General features: G+C 32.8%; 1 pseudogene; it reads right to left on the reverse strand.

The window, feature by feature from the left end:
• Positions 1–3400: 3400 nt before the first annotated feature.
• On the reverse strand, positions 3401–4911 carry LOC114611110 (annotated as a pseudogene).
• Between the last annotated feature and the right edge of the window lie 1880 nt (positions 4912–6791).

A 6791-nucleotide genomic window follows, 5' to 3' on the forward strand; every position in this document is an offset into this window, starting at 1 on the left:
GCCAGTGCCATGAACGCCTTGCTCATTATTATATTTGAAAATTATGTTTTATTGTAGACAGACAAGTAGCCTATACAACCATTAAAATATTCTTAAAATTATTTGTCTCTTAAAATTTATTTAATATAGAGCTCTTAACGTATGTCAAATTTCATGAATAGAAATCTCTTCTGGTGACATGGATATCTGAACCATCAAAAATGATGAGAATAAAAATGTAAAATTATAAAAATATCAAAACAGTTGTGCACATAAAATATATTAGGCTGAGTAAACTCATTCTAGTACCAATGTTCACAGTAATGTTGCATAATAAACAAAAATTTGTATATTTACAACCATATAAATTAAAGTGCCATCAATATTCTAAGATTTTATGCTAATACTTTTATGAATTTTATAAATTTATATATATAATATACTTTACTTTGTGTATGTATATAAATTTATTTATCATTCACAAAAAGGTTTATATATGCATATTATATATTACATGTTATTTATATGTTTATATAAATTTCTATATATTTATCATTCATAAAAAAGATTTTTGCTATCTACTTAGTCCAATGTCTATAGAAACAATGTGGTTCTCTGTAACTTCATTTTACTGTCACAGTATCTTATGTTCCCCAATGATTATCAGAATAACATAAAAATATAAAACATGTTATACATAAGCATAATTGTTACAAATTACATACCTAACAAAAATTTAGTTTGGTAAGCTATAAATTCTATAATATGGAAGAAAATATCTAATTTTATAATTGAAATTAATTACTTGAATTGCAGGCATCATAGTAGAATCACAGATTAAGAGGGTTTATACAGTATAACAGTATGAAAGGTTTTTTTCCCTTTTGACTTAAATTTAAAAGATAAGGGGTATAACATGTGGCGAGCATCCCTTCAAAGTTACTAGAACCTCAAAAATAATTTGAACTCATTACATATTAAAATAAAAATAAAATATCAAATAAGTTAAAATGGTGTTTTATATATAAAACAGTGGAAAAATTAAACAAGAACAAATTTAATAACCCCCAAATTGGTTTTTAAATGACTACTAATATTCCACATAAGTAAATTCAGTCCAATTCATATATAAAACTAAACATATACTGTTAAAAATTAAACAGCACAATTCATAGTCTAAGGACAAATGAAAGGAAGTTCATAAATTTTCATGAAAAACAAATCTTATAATGTAGCAAATTATACTATACTATTATAATTTATCTGACTACATTATTACACAGAGATTTGTGAAATGTCTCTCTTGTGGATTCTCAGACGAGGAGCTATTGAATTGGAGAGGCTGTTGAGTCAAGAACCACAACCATGCCTGATAGTTGTTCTATTAGTAATTTACCTCGTAGTTATCATCTTTTATCATAGCTGTACCCTATCACAAGGCCTTGCTAAGGCTCCCACTTCTTCTATGTTCCATGAAGTTAACAACCACTAATACAAAGCTATTATGCTATATTTCAAGCCACGACATTTACTGTGGATGTTCTAGCTAAGGAAGGGTCATTGGTAAGATGAAACACAGAAGTTGACAGATGCATGAACAATATTTAAAGGTGATAAAATTGGTACACAGCTTACATGTTGTACAACAGTTTGTGATGTTTGAAAACATAAAAGATACATACTTTAATATCCATTAGGGAATTCTATATCAGTTTGATATTTTAACAAAGAAAGACTTTACTTACTCATAGAGTATATTGCACCCTAAATCTAATGGGAATTTACTTTCATAGATCTATAGAAACAATTTTCTTAACATTATTTGTAAACCCACAACTGTCCACCTAACTTGATCCTTTTGAATTCTCCCTGCATACAAGTCCCTCCCTCTGTGATAGATACATATGGTTACTTAGAGTGCCTAGATTTTATTACAGTTATTGTCACATTTTAGAATGCTATCCATTCTCCTTGAAAACATATCATTAAGAACTTTTTCTTTGTTATCTGATAAATATGGACTTCCATTTATACCCCATCTAAAACTGTAGCTGGCATGTTTTGATTTTCCAAAATCTTATAATGGATTTATCCTTTCTAAAACATGTTCATTATATTCTAACTTCTAAACCTTATACTTCATTGGGGAAAAAAAAACTATGCTACTAGACAAATGACAAGTTGAATTTCTTACCTAATCTTCTCAATAATACATGTGTCCCACATTATACATTTTATGGTACTTTTAGTAATAAGAGAATAATTAGATGAATGAACGGGGCTATTCAGCTACTTCTGACTGACGTCTGAAAGTGATTACTCCAGGCCTTATACTTCCAAATGATAAGTCTGAATATATGAGACATACCATACCATACTTCTACCTGAACACTACCTTCTCCTGAAATTCTCAATACCTACACTTATTTGCTGTTTATACATGGTACTAATCAAGAATTGGGAGAAGGAAGCACCCAGCATTTCACAAACAATATTCAGAAGACAAAGCCTAGTGCTCAGTGGCGATAGTAACTTAGAGTATGGTCTGCATCTAAAGTCATCTTCTTCCAAGTCTCACCTAGTTTGTGCCTCTGCAGCTTCAATATCATACCAACAGTCAGTTTAGCAGCTGAGAAGCTCTGTTCTGAGTCTAACTTCTTCAGTCAGTCTAACTTCTATGTCAGGAAATGAAACATTCCCTAAGGATGTTCATTAGTCTAGAAACATGCTAATGGTGAACATAAGCAATTACTTGTGCTAATTCCCCAATTGCCAGGTTATTATTTGAATTGTTCTTCTTGTAAATCCCAGTCACAATGATTTTCGCTAAAATGATGAAGTATTACCTAAAGAATCAATACATATACCATGAGAATAGTGAATCACACACAGGCTTAATACATTGAAGTATTAATAGCAGAGCTTTTAAATGACAGTAAAGTGTCCAAAATAATATGCTAAAGAAGAAAGGAAAGTTAAATCCAATAAAGGAGAGGCCAGTAAGTGCATTTTCAAGGGTAGTCTCCAAACTCAAAATCAGCAGCATCATAGTTGTAAGTCTAGTATTCTTTCACATAAATAGACCAGACTGGCAGAATTTTAGACATATGTTCTTTATGATAATTATGAAAAAGATTTTTTAAACCAACTGCACAATCAAAAGAGATATAAAGTTGATAGGGTTGGCATTGTAAAGTAAAGAGGTGGATTCTCTCCTTAGCATTTCATCCCATGAGTCTCTATGGCACACATGTGATCACTTTCATAAAGGAAATAGTAGTACACAACCATAGAAATCACATATAGCAAAGATATCTGAATGAATGATTAAATATTGACAAATAGATTACAATGAATAGTAACACTTGAAACAATGTATCAGCTAATGAGTCTATTCTAATAAATAAATATCCCATTTAGTTTAGATAAATTATTTTCTTTCTAGTATTTCATTCAGGGCAATACTAACATCCTTAGTCCTTGAATTGTAGATCAAGGGGTTGTACACAGGCATGACAATGATATAAAACACAGAGAAGACATTCCTTTGGTCTGTCAACATGCCTGATGATGGCTGTAAGTACATGAATGCAGCAGACCCAAAGAACACAGCAATGGCATAGGTCAGGGAGCAGTAGATACTGAAGGCTTTTAAAGTAGACGGAATGCTAAGGATAGAGATAGCGATGAAGATGTAAGAAGTGAGAATAGCCAAGTTTGGGACAGTAGTTTCAAATGTACCAAAACATAGAATCATGCATTCTTTAACATAAAAGCTTTCTCTTAAGAGGGGAAACTTTGTGTAGGGAAGATCATAGAAATGGTTGTTGGTCACATATAAGTAAGAGAACTGTACTCTGATCATGAAGCCTGTATGAGGTCAAGTACAAATGGCACCAATAATATATACAGCTAATACCAGGGTAATGGGAATCTGAGAGAACATGGTCACATTGCTACCTAGGAGTTATATGGCAACCTAGGAGTCATATCAATTGGAGATAACATGAGATACTCTCTGATGACAAAAAATGAGGAAGAACTAGAGCTAAGTCATGTATTGAGGGGAGTAGATGTGGTTGTATTCTGTCACAATTTTCACAAACATTTGGTTAATGACCATGAAATGGCAGACGTCAATTAAGGTGAGACTACTGAGGAAATACTACATGGGTGTGTGCCCATGGGAACTGAACAAAGCAGTGGGGTCTTGCCCAGATTCCTGTCCACAGTGACCATATAGATTCTTGTGGAGAGGAAGAAGTGGGTAGCTGGAGCTCTGTCTTCTTAGAGAATTTAGTTAGGATGAACTCATGCACCCTGCAATATTTTCCAGCTGCCATATACTGTGTTCATATTGTGAGGGAGAAAAAATGTATTTTTATTATAGTGATATTTTTAGTGTCTTAAATTTATAATAGAATTCTGCTTGCCTATAACTTTTAGCTATGTATAATTATAATCTTTTTATGCTTATTAAACTTATATAACCAAAATTTCTTAATTTAATATTTAATTGGCATTATTTTTTCAAAAAATTCAGAATATATGCAATGTAAAATACTGCCCATGAACATCTTGAGCATTTCAGTGGCTTCTCAGCAATGTCTTTACTTGAAGCTTGCTTCATCTCTCTTAGAACTACATCTAACATATCTAAGATGCTATGGAACCTGCTAAGGGAGAAAAATAATCAGTAGTTCCAGCCAGCTACAGAACCTACAATCCAGCTCAATTGCAACCAAGGCAAGATGTCCTTAAGTGTGAAGCAATGGCACTAAAATTATGGTGGTAACCACATGTTGTGTGCTTAGGCTTTTAAGACCTGCTCCACACTAAGCCTGATAGTGTAAACACAACCCTCTACTCATGCATCATGAAGTCATAGGCCACAGAGGAGAACCTACTTCTGTCATTTTCTTCAACAGCCATAATTTTAAATGTATTTGAAATACTTATTCTTGCATCTTCAGGTAGAATTAACTCTCTACTCTCATCACAGAAGTTTAGTTTTCTAACAGATGGAGGCCATTATGGAAAACCACAACTGGGCAAAATGTAGAAAATTAATTATGAGTTTCCCAGCCCATATCTATACGTCTACAATAAGATTTCTACAATTACATCTCTAGGACATAAAAAAATAGAGTTGCAAATCATTTTGGGGCTTGCAAGTTTGAATACTTAAAGTCAGTGTCAATGAGTAAAGATGACCAAAAATCTGAAAGCAAACCCTTCCTGAAAGCAATGTCTTAAATCTCCCAAATTCTTCCAGAAATGAGCAGAGCTCTTCTTTTCAAAAATTTCACTTTCATATATTTTTTTAAGACATGTTTCCATAAAGTTATCAGACATTTTTTATTAATTAAACCTCCTCAGTTTCATTTTCATATGTGTAAAAATATGCTCTAGTTATTCTTACCTTCCGTTCCTGGCAATGACCCCTACCATCTGTACAATTCCTTAATTTTTGTGGTTTTGTTTGTTTGTTTGTTGGATTCTGTTTAGCTATCTACTAAGTTTAACCATAGCAGTTTGTATTGCTATACTTCTGAGCTATCCATTGAAGAGCAGAGATCTGATCAGTGAGTTCACAACTCAAGGGAATATCTACTCCTCTCTTAGATACTTTCAGTAGCCATTAGCTCACACTGAGGGACAGAGAGCTGCAGCAACAGCAGATCCCCTGTCCAGAACTGCTCAACTCAGCCAATCTTGGATTAGCCCAGTGCAAGCCACCAGCACTGTTGTGGGTTCCAGAATGCAATAGTAGCATGTCCCAGAGATGCTATTTGATATTTAATACTATTAAAATTTAACAATCTATAAAATACCCAGCATACAATCAACTGAAGAGGATAATCTACATTTGGGCCATCAATTGCTTCTGGACTGATTCTTGAGAATATCGAATCAGTTGTGGTTAAATGGTTACACACAAAGTCAATGCACCTATATTGCTATTCACATCCAGTCATTTAATAGTGACTCCTGTGCTCAGGTACCATACATCTGTCTGGTCACATCTTCCTGTGCAAATCTCCTGTACAGCATTCTCTCAAAATTCTTTCTGTCTTCAAGACATTCCACTTCCTATTTTCTGTGTAATCTATAGACCATCAATTTATTATTGACAGGTGGCATATCCATACAGACACAAGATATTTTCTCTGTGGGGAATCTGATGCCCTATTCTGGCTTCTGACCAGAAATAACATAGTACACATACATATGTTCAAGCAAAAGATCAGTAAACATAAACTTGACAATAAATAATTACAGAAAACACACTTATACAATACTGTTGTATAATGAGGCCAAAACACTAAAATCTGATAAGCATAAAGTCTTTAATGCCTGCCTAAATGAATTTTTCATGTATTTTGAATATATTTTTATTTTATTATTTGAAAAATTATTTATATTTATATCAATATTCACAGAATTATTATAGAATTTTGCAAATTATATGTGCATGTAAAGCAAAAGTTGGTCCTCAATGATTATAAGCACAAACTAAAACTATTGAAGGGAACAATGATTGTGTCAGTCTACACAAGCACAAAGCATGCACATGTCTGTAACAGATCTTAATGTTGTAATTTGGCTGCCGATGTAAGAGAAGGGCAAAGAAAATGGACAACAAACAGCATGAGGGTACACTGAGTCGGGGTTATCTCACATAATATTCATCCTTTTTCTGGAAATATTACTTTGTTTATTTTTTAACAGTTGAGTAAAATACCATTACCCTTTGGGTATATGTTTGATTAAAACTTGATATTCTTTTAACTTAATTACTCACATTTTCC

This window comes from Grammomys surdaster, unplaced genomic scaffold (genome assembly GCF_004785775.1).
Source record: "Grammomys surdaster isolate TR1022 unplaced genomic scaffold, NIH_TR_1.0 126086, whole genome shotgun sequence".
NCBI classification, from domain to species: domain Eukaryota; kingdom Metazoa; phylum Chordata; class Mammalia; order Rodentia; family Muridae; genus Grammomys; species Grammomys surdaster.